The sequence below is a fragment of the Chrysemys picta genome, chromosome 24 (assembly GCF_011386835.1).
Source record: "Chrysemys picta bellii isolate R12L10 chromosome 24, ASM1138683v2, whole genome shotgun sequence".
Taxonomy (NCBI): Eukaryota; Metazoa; Chordata; order Testudines; family Emydidae; genus Chrysemys; species Chrysemys picta.
Window position 1 is genome coordinate 4,654,238 of NC_088814.1, and position 19,937 is coordinate 4,674,174.

General features: G+C 55.7%; 1 protein-coding gene across 4 annotated transcripts in view; it reads left to right on the forward strand.

The window, feature by feature from the left end:
• SRCIN1 (SRC kinase signaling inhibitor 1) overlaps nt 1–19,937 on the forward strand; it is a 183,998-nt gene that overhangs the window by 17,779 nt on the left and 146,282 nt on the right. The window contains exon 2 of one of the 4 annotated variants that reach the window (XM_042844553.2): nt 12,557–12,619. The exons of the other annotated variants lie outside the window; for them this stretch is intronic. The gene's annotated coding sequence lies outside the window, so the exon portion shown is untranslated. The remainder of the gene's footprint in view (nt 1–12,556; nt 12,620–19,937) is intronic. 4 annotated transcript variants of the gene reach the window in all.

Genomic DNA, 19,937 nt, shown 5'->3' on the forward strand with positions numbered 1-19,937 from the left:
TGACTTCTCCAAGGAAAACTGTCCGTGTCGGTTGCTGTGGGGATGTTAACCGGCTGGAAGAAGAGGGGATGGCTAGTTTCGATTCTGCAGGCAAAACTCCCCATTGACCTTCAGGGAGACCTTTGCCATCCCCAGCCCCACACCGTGCCGCCGATATCTGGGTCCGGGAGAACTGAGAGGGGTTCTCCACCCCACCCGTCACCAATAGGGATGGCTGCTCCTGTTCTGTGTGCAGCATTTCCTCTCCCCAGGAAGCAGAGCTCTCCAGAGCTCTCCAGGGCACGACCACAGCCTGCTGGCCCAGAGAACGAGGCGCTGGGATTAGGAATCTAGCCAAGAGCTCCCACGGGGCGGTGCTGGTTAATGCTGCGAGGACAGCCCAGCATTGTAAGTCTGGGACATGGTGATTGCGCCAGTGTTTTCCTTTGGTCTGAATCTGGTTTCCACAGCACAGCACCCTGAAGAGAGGAGACGGTTCCTCAGGCTGCCCGGCCTGTTAGGAGAAAAGGAAAAGCTGGGATCATTTGGACATCTCTTGCCTAATCAACTCCCTGGCACTGCAGTGGCCTCACGTGTCGGTGGCACCGTGAGGCATGTCGAGAATGCAGCGGGGAGGCGCGATTCTCAGCACAGGTAGCCGGAGAGTAGAACTAACAGCGTGGCCAGTGCAGTGGTTTGGGCTAGCGCCCCGAGCTCGGACCCAGGGGGTCGGGCAGGCCTGGACTCTGGCAGCTAACCTGAGCTGCTGCCCGTGTCGCCATGTCCGCACAGCTATTTTTAGCACACTCGCTCAAGCAGAGCTAGTGCGAGTCCGTCTGGCCACACGGGGAATCCGGCTGCAGTGTAGACGTCACCTTGGTCTTCCCTGTTCTCTGCCTGTGGCACACAACAGTTTAGTCTCCTGGGAGCTGGAATGCTTCAGTCAAAGTCACTGGGTTTCAGATGCGGGGGATCTGGGTGAAATATAATGGCCTGTGATGTACAGGTCAGACTAGATCTAATGCTCCCTTCTAGCCTTGAACTCTAACACTGTGAAATGATGTCCTAGGAAGTGCTGTGGGAGTGGGACAGACTGAGGTAGGGAACCAGGCTGGTCTTGCCATGAAGGCACCGTGCTGGAGCTTGGAAGATCTGGGTTCAGTTTCTGGCCCTTCTATCAACTCTCTCTGTGACCTTGGGCCAGTCACTTAATCCTTCTGTGCCTTGATTTTTCTTATTTGTGTAGTGGGGATGTAAACGGGTCCCACCTGGGGGGAGCCCCCGGACACGCCCAGTTATAAACACTGGGTGGAACCCCCTCAGGGCCTCATCTCTCGTCCTTGCAGGTGGGCTCTGTCCTTTCTAGGCCTTCTTATATTTCTTTACGAGGGGAGAACCAAAAAGGAAACCAACGTTCCAATGCGACCGAGAATAAACTCTTCCCGGGGCTGGCTCCAAAGGAAAAAAATGGCCAGCGCCACCCCTTGAATTCAGGAGGGGCCTACGTAGCGGATTTACAGGAGTCCTTCTGGCCGGGTCGCCAAATCCAGCTCTCCCTATCAGGCGTACCCTGGGAGTTCGCGGCACTCCTTGGAGGGCTGGGGTGGGGGGTCAGGCATGGGAGTTCCTCCTGCTGTTTCAGGAGCCAGTCCAGCCGCTTCTGGCTCCGGATGTCCTCCTCCGCCGTTGACGGCAGCTTCCTCCTTTCTAAAGGCCTCTTCCCTGCCATGCCTGATTGCGTAGCGCAGTGTGGATGCGGTAACACGGCTGGAGACCCAGGTCCAGTGATTGTAAACCCAGGTTCATAGTACACTGTGGATGCTCAAACACGGGCATGAAACACCAAGTCCACAAGCCCCCCCGGCTTGGTTGTCTTAGACTTGAAACTCTTCAGGGTGGGGACTGTCTCTCACTCTGTACGTACAGTCCCCCCTGCAGTGAGGTCCTGATCTTCGGGCATCTACATTTAAAATGCTACAGCTGCAGCGCTTCAGTGTGGACGCTGCCTACTCCGACGGGAGGAGTTTTGTTGGCATAGGTAATTCACCTCCCCATTGACCTGGCGGTGTGAACATCGGGTGTTAGGTCTGTCACCCCCCCGAGAGGCCTAGCTATACCGATGTAAAATCCTAGTGTAGACAGGTCTTAGTGGGTGAGGTTAATGCTGTTAAGAGTTGCCTGTCTTGCTTTGGCGTCGTGTCTAAGGAACCTTGATTCTCCTGCTGATTCTGCTCTGGGGTGGGGCAGAGAAGGGCCCGATTCTGCCCCTCTTCACCCCCCGCCCCTGCAGTGCTGGGAAGAAGCGCAGCGGAAGATCAGATTCGATCCCCCTCCTCTTCCTGTGTCACTGAACAGCAAACGCTGGTTCCTGGCCATCCACCGGGCAGGCCCGTCTCCTCTTGTCCCCTGCACGCGCCGGTCGCCTGTAGCGGTGTCCGCGGAGGGTTTCAGACGGCGGGACCCTTGCCAAGGCACCACTGGGGCGATGAGGACCGTTTTGCTTTCTGGCATTCCCTGTCTGTTTTCATCTTCGCCTTCAATTCAGACATCTCCCGCCCTGAGCAGCTCCAGCCCCAGCCCCCGGAGACCTCCTGTTTGTGGCATCGCAGCAGGGAGGGAGAGTGTGTGCAATGCAGGCGACCTCAGTCCGCAAGGCCAGCGTGCAGGGGAGGGCAGGTCAGGAGGGAAGAGCCTCCAGTGAGGCAGAACCAACTTGGATGAGTCAGCAATGCGGGGAGGGGGGGTCAGCATGGAGCAGGAAATGGAGCAGGACTGCAGTCGGAGCAGGAAGAGAGAGCCAATGGGCTGCGGACGGTGTCCCTCTCCCTGCACGTATCGGTCGAAGCCCCCCGTGCTAGCAGACGCCCAGAGACCTTGGCGCTGCCCCGTGGTGCGAGGTGGCTGCATCGCGCTGTAACCACGAGGGGAGGCGGGTGCAAGGGGGGGGTTAAGCGTCGCCCTGAGCGCTCGTGGGTGTGCCGACGTTGCATTGCAAACCCAGGTCTGTGGGTCCCGGGCTCGCAGACTCGGTGTTTCTGAGCCCGGGGTGGAGCGTCCCCGCTGCGTGATGGACCTGGGTGTCCAGCTGCTGGACTCGGCTCTCTCAGCAGGGCTGATCACGGCCCTCCTGACTCGGGTCTGCGTCGGCAGCTTGACTCCTGTCCCCCAAGGGCTAGGATCGGCCAGGCCGGGGCAGGATCCCGTAAAGGCGGAGGACGGGACTCTGCGAGGAGCTTGATCTGCAGCCAGCCTCGGTTTGGAGAGAGGGGGAGGAATTAACTGCTACTGTGCAGTGAGACTGGGGCTGTGTGTGTGTGGGGAGGGGGCAGGGGAATCAGCGAAGCTTCACCTGGAATTTGGCCTGGGCCATCCCCTGGTCCCCATGAGACCTGTGGGGCCGCGCTGCTGGGATTGTCCCTGTTCAAACCCAGGGCTGGAAATGCTTTAGATGAGGAGGGGGGAATAATACCTGGAGTTTGTAGGGTCTGATTGTTCGCATGAAGATCCCCCCGCCCCCAACACCTCCATGCTCTAGTCCCATGGCAAACGCTGGGAGCGGGGCTGACACACCAGGGCAGGTCACAGCCACAGTCTGGGTTTTTGATGGCCCCAGGAGCTTACGTCTCTCGCCAAGGAAGCACTAGGCCCCAGGGTGGAGCTCGGGTGATTACCCCCCCCAGCCGAGCCGCAGCGTCCACACCCCGATTTTTAGCGCCCCGGTTCCAGCTCCGCTTGCACAAGTCTGGCTCCCGGCGGCCGGGTAGACAATAGCTGGGGGAGAGTTCTCCTAGAGCTGCCCTCCCCCGGCCAGTCCCGGCGTAGGGGGTACACCGGGCACGAGAGGGGATATACAGAGCTCGTGTTGCTGTGACATGGCCCTGAGGTGCTCCCGGCGCTGCTCTAATTCGCCCCAGGGGTTATTGCAGCATCCGGAGCAGTCTCCGCTCCCTTGGCCTTCAACCCCCCTTCTCCCCCCGCCCTGGGCTCAGTATCAGACCTAGGAAAGATTCTCTAGGGCGCTGTGGGGCGGGGAAGGGTCATTGAGACTTTAGAAAGGCCCCCCCCAAATCCTAGGGCTCATCAGGAGACTGGGGAGGTGCAAGTTCCCGGTCCCGCTGGTGCCTGGTTCTCCCACTGCCAACTCTCTTCCTTGCTCTCGGCCTTTGGCGCTCCCGGTCGTTTATATTCCGCTCCATCCCCTAGCCCAGCGCAGCCGCGTGAATCCTGCCGCTGCTGCTGACCCTCTAATGTGAAGCGCGCTTTGCTTTATGGCTCCGGTGCTGCTTCCCAGCTGCCCTTTGATTTAAAGAACAGGGGGGCGGGAGGGGGAGGGGGCGCGCACCCGCTTGTGCAAAGGCCCATCGGAGCGCCGAGCCGTGCGAAATAGCCCTGCCGCGGTCGTAAAGCCGAGGAGCAGAGCGAGAGCCCCACGCTCGTGAGCACAGGAGGCGGCACTGCCAGCGCCTCAGGACTGAGGGAATCTGTCTCATTTCGGGGAAATTAATGATTCCAACATAATTTGAAAAGCATTATATGGCTCATTAAAAACACATTGCCCAGACCAAACAGAGCGGCTGCCGGCTCCCGGGCCTGTCAGCCTGCTTCCCAGCCCTGCCTCCCTGCGCCAGGCAGGGGCATCCCCCACAACCTGCTAGATGGGAGCGGGATGGTGGGGTTGGGGGCTCTCTGCCCTCAGATGAGCCAGGTGGGCTCCTGGTTGGATCCCCACAAGGGCAGCCTGTGCCCCCTGGTTTTCACCACTTGGGGGCTCCTGCAGGGGGCTGGCTTCCCTCCCTAACCTGCTAAGGTTCCTGGCTTGCTGCCAGAATGGCTGTAGGGAGCAGGGATGGGAACGGGGCTGAACTGGGAGTTCAAGCTGGAAAGAGGGAAGGGGGGGTCTGTTGCATCCCCCTGCGTCATTCTGCAGGATGACATCACAAAGAACATGCCCTTTAGGGGAAGAGAAGCCACTTGAGATCAAAGGCCAGTGCCCCGCCTACACGGCAGGGGTGGTAGCCAGACAGGCACAGCCACTGCACCCCAGGTTGTCCCCCCCATTTGTACCTAGAACCCCCTTTCACCGCCTCCCCCATCCCTTGAATCTTGCGGCTGGCCCTTCGGTGGTGAGTGATTGAATTTCCATGTGTGCATTGGGGTAGGGGGAGGGCTGTGGGGACAGCCCGAGCTCCCTGTGACACAGGCAGGGGTAACGCCATGGGTAAGGCCCTACCAAATTCACAGCCATGTGAAAAGGATCACGGACCATGAAATCTGGTTTCCCCCCCATGAAATCTGTTGTTGTGTGTGCTTTTACCCTACGCTATACAGATTTCGCTGGGGAGGCCAGCATGTCTCAAATTGGGGCTCCTGACCCAAAAGGGAGTTGCGGGGGGAAGGGGTGGTCACAAGGTTATTTTTGAGGGGTCGTGGAATTGCCACCCTTACTTCTGTGCTGACTTCAGAGCTGGGCGGTCGCAGAACAGGGGCTGCTGGCCGGGCGCCCAGCTCTGAAGGCAGCCTCCCGCCGGCAGCAGCAGCACAGAAGTAAGGATGGCAGTACCACAACCCCCCTACAATAACCTTCCGCGCCCCCCCCCCAACTCCTTTTTGGGTCAGGACTCCGCAAATGACAACACGGTGAAATTTCACATTTAAATAGCTGAAATCATGACATTTATTATTTTTAAAATCCTATGACCGTGAAATTGACCAACGTGGATTGGATAGGGCTGTAGCCATGGGCCTGCAAGCCGTGCTCTGGCTGCACAAGGGTGTGAGGGGGCCCATGTGACGTTCCCTGACCGGAGCCCTGCATGGGGTGTGTGTGGGGGGGCAATTGGCTCTCCACGCCCCCTTCCCAGTGCAGCCATGAAGTGCCCGGAGCTGCCGCTGCAGGAGCGCTGGGTGAGCAGCCGCGGGCAGGAGCGCTGGGTGAACAGCCGCGGGCAGGAGCGCTGGGTGAGCAGCCGCGGGCAGGAGCGCTGGGTGAACAGCCGCGGGCAGGAGCGCTGGGTGAACAGCCGCGGGCAGGAGCGCTGGGTGAGCAGCCGCGGGCAGGAGTGCTGGTGGCTCGTTCAGAGTCAGAGCATTTCTCTCCCGGTGTCTGGCTGCTGCGGTGCTGATTTCTCTCCGAGAGGCTTTTAATGGTTCCCGAGGTCTCCACAGGGTGAAGACAGCTAGCAATTGCTCCCCCCCCCCACCGCACGCCCCCTCCTTCTGCTTGCTTGCGCTCTCTCTCCCTTCCCTTGCCACTGCATCTGTATGGGGTTGGGGGCGGGGAAATCAAAGAAGAGAACAATTTGGGATTTTTCAATCTTTCTTCATCCGCTGCACTGCGTGAAAAGCAAAGCCTCTAAAGGACACTCAAGGACACTGCGAAGGAGAGTTCCCCCCGCTCCTCTCCCATCCCTCCTTTCTCTGGAGGAATGAAGAAGAGCAATGAAGATGCTGCCCCACTAGACGCACTCCCCCCAGCCCTCATGTCTCACGTGCCCCTTCTCCCTGGCATTAGCCTTTGCACGTCCCGGACTGTGCGACATTTGCTGCTGGGGACTCACCTCTCCCTAAGGTGAGCGCTGGGTTGCAGGGGCCATGAAAACGGGGAGCTTGCCTAGGCCCCGTGGCTCCTTGTTTTGTTTCCATTTCCCTCCTGCCACACTCCGGTCAGACCCAGACTGTGCTTTGTGGCTCGGTGGGGCTGAGTGGTCCAGAGCTCAGATCGGCCTCCTGGTGTGTATTTGGGTAAATAGAAACTCCTGACGTGTGCTTTGTGATTGTCTGTGGGCAAATTCCCCTTCGCCTGCACCTTGGGGTGGGGTTGATGGTGAGGTTGAATGCAGAGCACAGCCCAGCCGCCTCGGCTTGGGGCTGCAGCCCCGGGGCAGTCGTCATGGAGGGGAGTTTTGCAGAACGGTGAAACCCAGCCCAGCGACTGGGGCCGTGATCCAGCAACGCCCTTCCACGGGACTGCACGCCGGCTTAAAGGCAAACGTGCGCTTCAGTGCTTTGCTGAATCAGGGCCCGTAGGAGGAGGGCTGGGAGCCAGGACTCCTGAGTTCGTTGCTGCCATTGTATCGCTGTATGACCTTGGGCGAGTCACTCAGCCTCTTCGCGCGTCCGTTTCTCAAGCAGGGATAACTCGGGGATGTGTGTGTGTGTGTGAGACGCTTCATTCACAATTATTAGCCCTCTTCCTTTTGGAGCCAAGCCCTTCAAGAAGGGGAATCAGCATTTTTTCCGTGTCACCAGTGGGGAAACTAAGGCACAGGGCAGGGAAGTGACTTGCACCTAGTGGCTCAGTGGCAGAGCTGAGTCTGGAACCCAGGAGTTCTGACTCCAGTTTGGTCCCTTTCTGACCGCACTGCTCTTTGAGACCCTTGGCTGAAAGATGCAATAGCAGGACACGGTGGCATTACTGCAAACTGGAAATTCCTGGACCCGTCTCTCCTTTCCCCTCCCCAGCCAAGCAAAGCCTAGGAAGTGAATAGGAGACCGCAGGTCATGGGAAGGAGTCTCTTTCCCATTCTTCACTCCCCTTTGAACCAGAAAGAGCTCGTCCCCCCGCCACACACACAACGGTGAGTCCCCTGCCAGCACAGATCCATAACGGTTTAATAGCAGAGGCAGGGCTGTATTATGCCATTCCTGCCGCAAAGTCAGGGAGAGAAAGGACGGTTTTGTGGTTATGGCACAGGACGGGCTTAGGAGCGCTGCGTCCGGTTTCTCACTCTGCCACCCGCTCCCTGTGTGACCTTGAGCAAGTCCTTTCATCTCTTGGCGCCTCAGTTCCCCATCTGTGAAATGGGGATAATGATTGTTCTTTCCTCCCACCCTTTGTTGGTCGAGTGTGTTTGGACTGTAAGCTCTTTGGGGCAGGGGGTGCCTCTTTGCATGTGCATGTACGTCCCGCAGTGCAACAGGGCCCTGATCTCAGTGGTGGGCTATAAGGTAAAGACCTTTGAGGATCTGGGCCCAAGTGCTATCGTAGTAACTGTGACAGCTACAACTACTCTCCTAGCACATTATCCCGTAACTGATTAAACCTGAACTACAAAAATGAGCAGGGTACGCTTAGGGAGGCATTCCCATTGTCTGGTTGTGTTTTTTCCCCCCGTTGTGTTTTGTTTGTTTACACGCTACTTTGCAAAATCCATTCACGAGCCCGGATTCTCCCAGTTCCTGGTGTGACTCAGCGAGGTCTCACCTATGCTGTGGCCACAGCCTCATGTGGGCAGGGCCCAGTTATAAAAACGGCGAAAAAGCAGTAGGGTAGAAAAGAGCAACGTTTTGAAGCCTGGCTGCATGAAAATTCGGCATCTCCATGCTTATCTGTTCCAGTTACTACCCTCTACTTACCAGTGATCAGCCAAGGTCTGACCGCCCTTGACATTGTGTGCAAAAAATTACAAAAACAAATTAACCCCATCGCCCTCACCCCAAGAATGAAAACTCCAGCAATAACCCACAGCTAACACAATTTAACTTAAACCCTGCCTTTGCCGACAGAGGGCCTGCTTCAGCAAAGCACTTAAGCACATGCATGTCTCAGAGAGGTTTTTAATGGTTCCCGAGGTCTCTACGGGGTGAAGAAAGCTAGCAATTTCTCCCCCCATATGCCTCCTCCTTTCTCTCACTCGCATGTTCTCTCTGTTTCCTTTCCACTGGATCTGCATGGAGGGGGAAAGAAATCAAAGAAGAAAGCAATGTGGATTTTTCAATCTTTCCTCATCCACCTGCTTAAGTCCTATTGAAATCCGTGGCCTTGTCTTCTTACCTTATGTTATCTAACAGCTGCTAACTAACCAGAAGTCAAATCTTTGTGAGGACAAGGCGGTTTGTAGCTTTCACACATAATAGCAGGTCAAGGTAAAGGCTACGGGAGAACCTAGAGTTTACCTGGACCTGCTAATGGGTTAAAACTACAACTGCCTTGTTTTCACTAAGATTTTACCCCATGTTGGTTCCCACGTGTTAACTAGCACATGCTAAGAACATACCCCTTTTCCTAGCATGGACACCACATAATGGGACTTGTGTGGGCTGAAGTGCCTTGCTGAATCAGGAGGGACTTAATTAGTTGCTGATTTGTAGCCAGACTCCCACCTCGCCTTCCCTGCCTCTGGCCCAGGGAGGAAGAGTGAGGAAACTCGGGCTGTTATGGACCAAAACAGCTTTAATTTTTGCAGGGGTAATGAGGGCTCACAACTTCTGCTGACATCCCCAGGCACTCGGCACCTTCCAGAAAAATCTGGCTGCTTTTATTTAGGTACCGACCGGCAGGGACCCAAGTTGGAATGTTTTGGCCTTAGAACCTTGGCGCTCCCAGTCTGAACTCTGCGCGAGAACCTTTCTGATTATTTGTGTTACATTAACACCTCGAGGTCCCAGCTGAGACCAGGGCATTTGGCTAGGTGCTGTGCAATCCGAGGCCCTGCCCCAAATAGACAAGGCCCATGAAGGATGGGAGGAGAAATGGAGGCATGGAGAGTGGCAGTGACTTGCCCAAGGTCATGCAGCAGGTCAGTGGCAGAGGGGGGATTAGCGCCTAGCTAGTCCCGCTCCAACTCCCTACCCACTGGGCCATGCTGCCACCGTAACATAGATGGCATATGGTCACCAGCTTGGTTCTGGTTGCGGTGTAGATCAGGTCTCACTCGATGTCACGGATCGATTGATTTGTGTTGTCCCGGTAAAGGGGGTTTATCACGCTCCCCATGCTCTATTCATTGGCCTGGTTACACCATTCCTGGTGGGAGGGAGGGGACTCCCGGAGAAGGCCCTGGTCTGCTTTGCCACTTGTTTGAACCCACAGGGCCATGACCCAGAAAGGCAGCGATGGAAAGATTGATGCCCCTGCGAGGACAGCGGGAATCAAAAGGGGGTGTGCAGGGGGGAGAATGTCAAGCAGCAACAGCAGAGATGCATGAGGAGAGCGGAGCTGGAGCCAGGTGCATCCCCCCTCCCCACCCATACCGCTGCCAGCCCTTAAAGAATGAGGCTCTTGTGAGAGCCGAGGCCTCCCTCCTCCCTCGCCCCCGAGCCACACAGCCTTGAAACGCACAGAAGGGAGAAGAAAGCAGCCCCAGTCCCTAAACACAAAGGATCAAAGGGAAGTCTGGGGCGGTGTGTCCCATGCGCCTGGCACAGCTTGTACTCAGTAGCATCCCAGTCAAAAGGCTTTTTAGTCCGTAGGCCCATCGGGAAGCTGGGGGGAGGGTCCTTTAACCCTCCCGTGCCGTGTTTACATCCTCAGATGGTGGGGTGGGGGTGGGGGTGTGTGCCCACCACTAAATACACCCACTCAGGGTTTAAAGAAGAGCCTGCTTGACGCTGGGGTTTCATTTGCTCGTAACGATCATGTCAGGGAGAGGCCAGCTTGGAACAATACGGGGATCAGAAAACCGACCCGAAGGCCGCGATTGCTGAGTGGTTTCCGGGAGCCACCGGCAGAGTTTGTCCTGCAGGGCGGGGCAGCGGCATGATGGCTCCCGATGGTGGCGATGCTGCGGGATCTGCCAGGACGATCACCAGGCCCGGCTCGGCAAATGGCAGGACCCAGCCGGCGTCTGCATGTGGCAGGATGGAGGCGCGCGAACCCAGCGGGTGTATAGCCACCTGTCCTGAAATGTGCGTCGTCTCCATTCCGACTGTGTTCCCCCCACGCGTGCGCCAGGGCAGACAGTTTACCCCCAGGGTGGGGAAGGCAGATGCAGGCTGCTAGTTTAGGCTCCAACTCGGGCATCTCCATGGTCCGTGCCTTCTGGGGCACCGCTGTGGAGATTCCCAGAGCATCACTGTCCTGCCAGTTCTCTGCTGGCGAAGGACCTTCGAAAGAGACCTGCTCAGCCTTGGGCTGATAGGGAAACCAAGGGAGAGGCAGCTGGAGGATTTATTACAGAGCTTGTCCAGGCCTTGAGGGAGTGGGGGATTGTCTGGTATGTTTTGTGACAGTGGCTTAGTCGTAGTCTCCCCTCCAGGGATGTGGCAGTCGGGGCGTAGGATCGTGCTCATAGCTGGGAGTTTTACTCGCAATCCGGTTCGTCTTTTGCTCACCCCTGTGTTCTGCTGTTCATAGTGGGTCTGCAGCCACTTGGTCCCTGGGGCCTCTCTGGAACGCAGGGCGTGTGGCCGTTTCATTAGCTTCTTGCAAAAGCAAGCGCTGACTTCCAGTGTGCATGTTTCTGGGCCATAACCACAGAGTCGGGGGTTCAGTGATTCCCCCATTCCCACTGCCAAAAACAAAAAAAGGCCTGAGGCCAGATCCTCCACTGGTGTATATCAGCGTAGCCTTGTTGATTTCAGGGGAGCCGTAGCAGCTATGCCAGGTGAGGGTCTGGCCCCTCGTTTTTAAAGGTGTTGATTCTTCACCTATGGAGAGTTCTGTGTTTTCTAACCTTGCTCCCCCAATATATATGTGTGTGTACACCCCCCCCAAAGCGCACACACACCCCCCAAAGCGCTTGTGCGCAAGCACATACACACACCCCAAAGCGCTTGTGTGCAAGCACACACACACACACACACACACACCCCCCAAAGCGCTTGTGCGCAAGCACATACACACACCCCAAAGCGCTTGTGCGCAAGCACACACACACACACACACACACACCCCAAAGCGCTTGTGCGCAAGCACACACACACATACACACACACACACCCCAAAGCGCTTGTGCACACACACACACACACACACACACACACACACACACACACACACAGGTGGAGTGGGCCATCTGGTCCAGCAACAAAGTCTTTCTGTAAGCCGGTGTTTTGGGTTTCATTTCCCTTCAGATCCTCCAGGCTTTGAATAAGAGGCACAGTGTGACTGAGGGTTATTGAAAAGCAGGAACTCCAATAGAAGTCATCTGGAGCCAACCCCGTAGTAACTGCATAGGGAGCTCTGTCTCCAGGCTGGTACCTCTCCCTTCTGAGTACCAGAGAGCCGCATTCATAGTTTCCTGGCTTTCTTCCAAGGGCCTGGCTGTGTCTTCGGGCCCATTGCCTGCTTGGTGACTCCTTGCTGTGACTGTGTGAAGGGATCAAAGCACGCCATTGACTCTCTGGCTGTTCATGTACCAGCAGAGCTCTTGAACCCTGGCTCATGTGGCGGTCCTCTGTCTGTAGTGTGCGGGTGTGTGTGCATGTGTAGGTGTTTTCCTATGGGAGGGAACAGTGCTCTCTGTGTGTGGACAGGAGGGAGCTGGCAGGTGTGCGAGTCGTGTCTGTGTGACCAGTGGTAAATGGATCTCTCCACCTGGGCTCGGGCGTGTGCATGGTACCACGTATGTACGGTGTGTATGTGCATACGCGTGCCGCGGTCCTTGCCCGCTCATTACATGTAGTCGGTGATGAGCTGAGAGCATGAGACGCAATACTGTAAAACTACAGTCGTTCTCTCCTTCCCGTCATTCACTGATTTTATTTACGTATCGGATCCTTTCTCCTGCTGCTCTTGTGTTTTCTCTCCGTTTAGCCTGATTTATTCATTTATCCTCCCCACCCCTCCATCCCTGGCAAACTTTGCCTTCTGGGTCGTGTTCATTCATGAATTTCCTCCTTTCCTGTCCTTAACCAGGGCTCCATCGAGTTGCAGGTGGAAAGAAGCCAGGACTCTGTTCCCTTTGTTTAAAGTCACCAGGTTAGTAAATGTATGGGGGAGGAGGGCTGGCAGTGTCCCCCCCCGCCCCTCTTGTTGAATGTTAAATGTTTCACCTCCACCTCCCTCTCCCCACCCCCAAACTCTCAGCTGACTGTTACAGAATCACTCAGTGCTAAACCCTTCCCTGGTCTTGGCTACACTCCGTGGGAAGCCTGAGGGCAGGTGCCCTGGAACAGTATTTTCAGATATTAAGGCCATGTGAAGCCAGCACCTGTTACTTGTTGATGTGGGGGGAAGAGCCTGGAATGTGGGATTTTATGGGGATAGGCCTTGATTTCTGTTCCACTAGAGTCACCGTGTCCCCCCTCCTGGGTGGAGGGGGCAAGTCGGTGGCGGGTCCCTGCTTGGAATGTCATCTTGAGTTCTCCCAGCTATAATTGTCCCAAGGGCTGGTTCTGGTTGGCCCACCCTGTGGCCGATATTGCTGCTGATGGATCTCCGTGTGGGGATCTTCTGGAGGAGGGCGGAGCGGATTCAGAGAGAGAAACCTCTAGCTCCAGTTGGCTTCATGTGAAGAGGCAGAATCCTTAGCCAAGTTGTGGCAATGTGCAATGCAGGGAGCGTTTAAAACAAAAATCAGAAGAAAGCGAAATTCACCGGAGTCTGTACAGCTGCAACCCCTGCTGGGTCTGTCAAAATAAGAGATTGTATTTCTATGGCGTCTGTCGGCCTCCAACGTTCTGGGTGTTTTGCTTTGCGAAGAGACGGCTACAGCAAAAAGTTTGAACTTTTTTTTTTATTATTTAAGTGAAAACTGCATTAGACTCTTGTCAATCAGGAGCAGGGACTAGGATTTTAAACAATAATAATGTCTCCAAATCCATCGCGTCGTGCTGCTGCATCTGCCGGCAAAAGACATGCCTCGATCCCCTGGTGCTGCTGCGCTTTCTGCAGTCTCTAACGGGGGGATCTCTGTGATCTCACCCTCTGAATATCTGCAAAAGGGGGAGGTAAGATCTACAGCCCTCTTCACGCAGCTTCTTGTCCTTTGCCTCATTTCTCTTCAAGGGTAGATCCAGAAATGACACACACCGGCCATCGTCACGCAGTCATCGTTTGTTGTATTTATCTTAACTAAAGCCTTGGCTAAAATCCTGGCCCTGTTGAAGTCCCCAGGGGAGTTTTGCTGTTGACTTCGGTGGGGCCAGGGACTTCACCCCTTACCTCAGGTGTTTTAGCCGCTTCTGTAGCTGCACTAGTGTTAATACTGGGTCTGTCTACACGGCAGTCAGAGATGCAGCAAGTGTCGACATACCTGAGCTTGCTTGGATGTAGCTAGCTCAAATAACAGTGAACCTGATTGTGACGGGCGGGGAAGGACTGGAGGTGCAACCAACAAAGCCAGCAAAATGCTGGGGGAGCCAGGCCTCCTTGCATGAAGATAGTGGGAGGAGAGTCCAACCCTTGGAGAGAGGTTGGAGAGGAGGCTGTGGGCTGGGGTCTTACCCTGTCCTGAGTCCTTGGTCGGGGGCATGGCATGTGAGCCACTGAATCCAGGCCTGGTGTCTAGGGCCGGCATCGGCTTTGCTTCATACTTAGCGTGTGACCTTCTCAGGCAATTTCTCGTCTCAATTCCTCCCCATCCGTAAGACGGGGTGAATGTGACCTAGCCGCTGTGCTGGGGCAAGTTGTTTGGGAGCCTGTTGGAAATGTTGCAGGGCCTGGGCTTGTCCTGGGTCTGTGTGGGAGATGGAGAGCGAGGGTCGGTTTTTGCTTTGCGGCGCCATTGAAGAAAGAAAGGAAGGACCAAGTGCGTGGTTGCAGACGCAATACTGGCCCCTAGTCCACAGCTCTGCCCTCTGGATGGAACATCCAAGACAACGGGACAGTAGGATACTATGTAGTGTTGTCCGTGCAGACGGCTTGTTGACTTGTAACATAACCCGTTATCCTGACGTGTGAGTGGGGCTAGCCGGTCAGACTTTCAGTAGACACCGTAAATGACCCCTGTACCCCTGCGCCCTGCGCCAGTTGGCATCCAGGGGTCCTTGGGTCGCACACACCTTGGGCAAGGCCATGAGGGCTGGATTTTCAGATGAACTCAGCCCCTAGCGGGTTCCTACTGTGAAATTTTGGCCAGTATTCAAATAGCTGGAGCTGATTATGGGTCTTTTGAAACATCCCCTCCCGTATGTCACTGGGCTCCAGTTCCCACCACCATGAAAGGGGAATAATCGTCCTTCTTTTCTCCCACCTGTGACGAGGTCAACGCAGCAGCCTGGAAAGGGTTAAGAAGCAACCACGGCCTATCACATGCGTATATAAGGAGGAGAGGGGGTAATCAGGCAAACAGGGGAAGAATGTGTCCTTTGGCCCCAGGCTGAGGCAGGGAGGCCTCTGAGGATTGTGAGCAGCGGGACAATAAGCAACGCCCCAAAGAAAGGCCCTTAAGAGGATTTAGGTGTGGAGTTGATTTCCCCTCCCTGAAACCAGTCAACCTCACCAGCCCTCTCCTGTCTATTTATACTCTGAGCTCCCTGGGGCACGGATCACGCCCACTGTGTCTGTGCTGCGCCCAGCACAACTAGGCCCTGAGCTCCAGGGGTGCGGCTGCACTGCCAATCCCTCCCCTCCCCGCAGCAGCGAGTCTCAGAGCCGGGTCAACTGGTTCAGGCGCACGGAGCTCGTGCTACGGGGCTAAAAGAAGCCGTGTCGAGGTACCTGTGCAGGCTGGAGCCCGGGCTGTGAAACTCAGCAAGGGAAGTGGGTCAGGCTGCAGCCCGAGCGGGAACGTCTGCGTAGCTATTTGGAGCCCCATAACGCGAGCTGGAGTCAGTTGACCCAGGCTCTGAGACTCCCTGCTGCATTATTTTTTTTCTCCAGTGTAGACATATCCTAGGGGTCTGTCTGCCTTGCACACTAAGGTTTGAGCCCAAGCCCCGTTTCCATCCACACACAAGTCAGGCTGACTCAGGTCAGCGAGCACTCAGGACAAGGGTCCTAGGACCCTGCTAGGGGGAGGGTCAAACCCAAGCCCTGCTGAGACTCCGCTCCAAGCCCTGTCATTTTGCAGTGTGGACGCAGGCCTAGCCGCAGACCTGAGTCAGACATTCTGCGCAGTGCAGCATGGACACACCAGTGTGGCTGTGAAACCCGGGTCCAGCAACTGTAAACCTGGGTTTACAAGCTTTAGAAACACGGAGTCCCCAAGCCCGGGTCCCCTAGACCTGGCTTTATAATGCAGTGTGGACACACCTTGCATATTACCGTAATACACCTAATAATAATCATCCAATCGACGCATTGGCTCAGTGTCTCTTCCCTTGGGCGTGACACGTCCCCGTGCTATAACCCACCGTCCTGCCCAGAGGCTGGGCCAACCCTGCGTGCCCACCGGCTGCGTTGTGGATGCGAGGAGGCTGAACAAACCCACCCCACTTTCTCCAGCCACCTGAGAAGCCAAATGAAAAACCCATCCGCCAAATGCGCGGTGGCAAACAAGTCGCTTTCCAACCAAGCCATGTGCTGACCAGCTCACAGCACCCTTGCTAAGAAGCTCTGTCAGCCTGTACTTCAAAGAGACGGGGGAAAAGACCTGCTACGTTTTTCTAACAGCCCTGCCGCAGGGCGTGTATCTGCCTCTTTCCAAAGACCACTGGCGGAGCAGATGCCTAGATCTGGCAGTCAGCAGGAACTGGCAAGCTGAGAGTGCCCTGGGCTGGTCATGGGTGGCAAGTGCAGTGGAAAGGGAAATGGGGTGGAAAAATTCCACTGCTTGCTCCCCTTCATCTCAGCAGCTCGTTAACAATTTCAATAATTAAAAGCCACCTGATTTGTGTGGCTTGGTCTCCCATTTAGGAGGCAGCCCTCTGGGCTAAATTCACGGTCTTTTTTTTCTGGCGCTCACGTCGTTCTCGTCCAAGGCAGATCCTCCTTTTGGCCGGGATGAGTAATTGGCTAGCGCTGACTGCACCTTATTACCAGCACGCTCAAAGCCCAATCCGGGAGCCGGGCGAAGGGCTCTGGCAGCTTCGCAGCAGCATAGCTGATACCACGGGCAGCCCGTGGTGCTTGCTAAGTGGCCCAGTCCTTCAGTGGAGGCCAGGGCCGGCTCCAGGGTTTTGGCCGCCCCAAGCAGCCAAAAAAAAAAAAGCCGCGATCGCGATCTGCGGCGGCAATTCGGCGGGAGGTCCTTCGCTCCGAGCGGGAGTAAGGGACCGTCCGCCGAATTGCTGCCGAATAGCTGGACCTGCCGCCCCTCTCCGGAGCGGCCGCCCCAAGCACCTGCTTGCCAAGCTGGTGCCTGGAGCCGGCCCTGGTGGAGGCTAATGTGAGCAGTGGTGTATGGGACGAGGTCTTACTCTGACCCCACTTGGCTGGTTGTGCTTGTGGATAATGATGAGATCTGTGTGAATGGCTAGGATGACCGTGTGGTGAAAGCATCTTAAGAGACCTTGGGTCAGTTCCCAGCTCTGCCACAGACACCCCGCGTAACCTTGGGTGAGTCACTTAATTGCTCGGTGCCTCAGTTTCCCCATCTGTACAGCACAGATCATCATAATCCTTCCTTCATCTGTTTGGCCTGTCTCAGTACAGCACCCGACATAATGGAGCTTCAATGTCCGTCTGAGTGTGTGGGCGCTAACATAGCACAAATTGTATCAGCATCAGTCCCTCCTTTGCTGTGATGGCTACTAACCCTGGACAGTGGTTAGGCCGCTGGTGTATGGAGAATCATGGCTTATCCTGCTGACTAGCATTGTCTCCTTGTTTCCTTCCACTCCCGTCTGTGTGTGTCCATCTCTTATTCTATACTGACTGTAAGCTCCATAGGAAGGGACTGTCTTTTTGTTCGGTGTTTGTACAGCACCAAGCGCGGGGGAGCCCTGCTCCAGGATTGGCACTTCTAGGCGCTACTGCAGGACAAATAATTGATTAATAGAGTCACAGACTTTAAGGCCAGAAGGCACAGGCACCGACTTTCTCATTTCCCCAGGGGTGCTTGACGGAGAGGCTTCTGAAACGTTTACCCCTCCTATTGCTTTCATAAGGGCCGGGGCATTAACCATGTTTTAACACTGGGAATGTTCCCATTAAGGACTTCAGATTCCCAGTGCAGTTTCTTTAATTCCCTGCCCTCCGCGGTTGTGCAGCATGGCTGTGTACCCTTAAACCGCTGCCTCATTGGGACGCTGACCTGAGAGGGTCAGGGCCAGCCAGCCCCTTGGGCAGCTCCATCGTTGGGCACCTTCAACCGGTCTGCAGAACATGAAAGAGCAGGGGAGGGTTATGAGATTGTTTGGATGGCCTTCCGAGACTGCTGAGGATCGGCACTGGAAGGGTTAAAGTCGCACGCTGGAAGCCAGTGATTGAAGGCTAGGAAAGCAGGCCTTATGGCTGGAAGTTGAAGCTAGACAAAGTCAGACTGGAAACAAGAGGCATTGGACATTGGAACGACGTGTGCCAGTGGGGCGGGGTGGGTTCTCCATCACTGGCCATTTTTAAATGAAGGTGGGCTGGTTTTCGAAGGGAGATGCTCTGGTTCAAACCGGAATGAATTCAGGGAAGTCCTCTGGTCTGTGTGACGCAGGAGGTCAGGCTCTGTGATCGGGCCAGCTGGCCTTAGGAGCTAGGTTCTGGTCCCTAACTTGTTGTTTGACCCAAGGTAGCCAGCTGCCCGATGGGTCTCAGGGGACGGTGAAACGCTTTGCTGAGTCCCGTTGGCAAAGTGTTTGGAGGCCCCGGGATGGCTGGAGCTGGAGCTGTGCCAAGTAATGACGCTGAGGCCGTGGGACAGGAGATCCCCTCTTCCCCAAGGTGCTGTGAGCATGTGTGGGGCCCGTCCTCCGGCCTGAACGGCTCAGGGATTCTGCCCCAGCCCTTTCCTTTCCCTGCGCGCACAGAAATGGGACATTAATGCAGCTGATCCCATCTAATCGCCCTCCCCCGGCGGGCGACCCAAGGAGGAATAATTCACAGCGTCAACAGCTTCTTAATAACTCCGCGCTTCAAGTCAATTTCCAGAGCGCTCGTTTGCCTTTTAATTAAAATTACCATTTTCCCAACAAAGAAAAAAAAATCAACAAACCAACAACAAGCCGGCCTAGCCTCCCTCCTCCTCTCCTTCCCTATGTGGTCTAAGCGTTCTAACTGCAGCGTCCCGCTGGGACCAACTCCTGTCGTCTGTCGCCCCTTCCCCCATTGCATTGTGGGCAGCCAGGCAGGCCTCGCCTCTCGTGTTACTAAAAGAAATGCAGTGACTCTAGGTGCATTGGGCCAGATCCCCAGCTGATGTAAATCAGGAGTGATGGTTATTCACACCCAGCTCCGGTATGTTACATACAACAGTGGTTGAGCAGTGATGGCCAGCATCAATTTAAACTAGGACGGCCCAGTGGTTGGAGCACTAGCCTAGGGCTCGGGTGGACCTGGCTTCAAGTTCCTGGTTTGCCCCAGATGTCTTGCGTGACCTTGGGCAAGTCACTTAGCCCCGCTGTGCATTATTTCCCTATCTGCGGAATGGGGATAACAGCATTCAGCATTAGGCAGGGGGATGGCCTAGAAATCGTTTGGGATAATAGGGGTTTCAGGATTCTGCTTTTCGCAGCCCTCCGTGGCCCATGTGTAATGCAGTCAAATAAAGCCGTGTCCTTTCAAAGGAAGAATTGGAGCTAAATTCTGCTCTGCTGTTTGTGTGAGTGAGGTGCCCCTCAGACTCCACCCGAGGCGTGTGTGTGCTTATCTGAGGGCAGGACTGTCTGATCGGGGAAGAATGAATTTCAATAGAAAGCCAAGCTGGTCAGAGGAGGGGTACTGCAGGATACAGGACAGCCAACCCAAAGTACTGTAGAAATCTTGACTGGAGCCTCAGTTGTTGTTTTTAATTGGCTTCTCTAGACTCTTGGCATAACACAAACCCCATGCCGTCCCGGATCGTCCCCTGGGGAGTTCAGGGAGTGTGTCCTGGGGTCACGCGCCTCTTTTAGGTGGAGGAAGAGGATGAGAGCTTGTGGTGAGGTTAGCCCTGGCACCGGCCGAGTAGAAGTTAGCAGTTGAATGAAGTGGCTGAACTGGGGTCAGCGGAGGTGTGGCCACACGACCGACAGCCAGAGGACTGTGTGTTGACGCTGGACCACCGGCAGACTAGAAGAGTGGTGAGCTCACTCTTTCCAACTGGCTGCGCCGTGACTGTCACCTTTCCGGCAACCTTGGGGAGGGTCTCTTTCCTTATTAGCGCCTCGCCAAAGCAGAGAGGAGGGAGAGACGGTGGTTTTTTTGTTTTGTTTTGTATATCAGGGCTGGAAGGGACCTCAGAAGGTCATCTAGTCCAACCACCTGCTCAAAGCAGGACCAATCC